The following is an 841-nucleotide window of genomic DNA, read 5'->3' as shown; positions in this document are numbered from 1 at the left end:
TTTTAAACTCTCTTTTATTGTATTTGGGAATCGTTCTAGTTTTTATCAGTTAATTAGTAAAACTTCATAATACTATCTAAATAAGTAGAATAACCACTACAAAATCGCTATTTTCTAGAAAAACAGAGACAAGAAGGCTCTAAACCTCTTTCAACATCATCATATGTTATTGCAGGATGCAACTATGCATTAAAACAATATTGTCATATTTTTTGAAATTTTCACAAAATCTATGTGTTAAACCCAACAAAATATTGAATTTTGATAAATGCTTTATAAACCAAACCCTATAATCTTTAGTGTTGTTTTAAAATTTCTAACCACATTCTACATTTGTATTAATCTATGCTAAACTCTCTTTCATGGTATATGACCATCGTTCCATTTTTTTAAAAATTAATTTAGTAAAATTTCATACACTCCCTAAATTAGTGGACTAACCAATATAAAATCGTCTTTTTCTAGAGAAATGTAGACAACAAAGGTTCCAAACCTGTTTGACCATCCTCATATATTAGTACAGAAGACAACTATGCATTAAATAAATATTGTTATAATTTTTGAATTTTTTTTCGAAATCTTTGTGTTAACCACATTAAAGAAATATTGTTATAATTTTTGAATTTTTTTTCGAAATCTTTGTGTTAACCCTACGAAAATATTGAGTTTTACGTTAAACGCTCTATATACTTAAGCCTAAACATTTTAGTGTTGTTTAAAAATTTCTAACCACATTCTACATTTGTATTAATGTATTTTAAACTCTATTTTATGGTATATGGGAATCGTTCTAATTTTTTTAACAACTAATTAGTAAAACTTCATAAAACTATCTAAATCA

This window comes from Brassica oleracea, chromosome C6 (genome assembly GCF_000695525.1).
Source record: "Brassica oleracea var. oleracea cultivar TO1000 chromosome C6, BOL, whole genome shotgun sequence".
NCBI lineage: Eukaryota > Viridiplantae > Streptophyta > Magnoliopsida > Brassicales > Brassicaceae > Brassica > Brassica oleracea.
The sequence above is the reverse complement of the archived record's forward strand: the minus strand, read 5'-3'. Positions refer to the sequence as shown.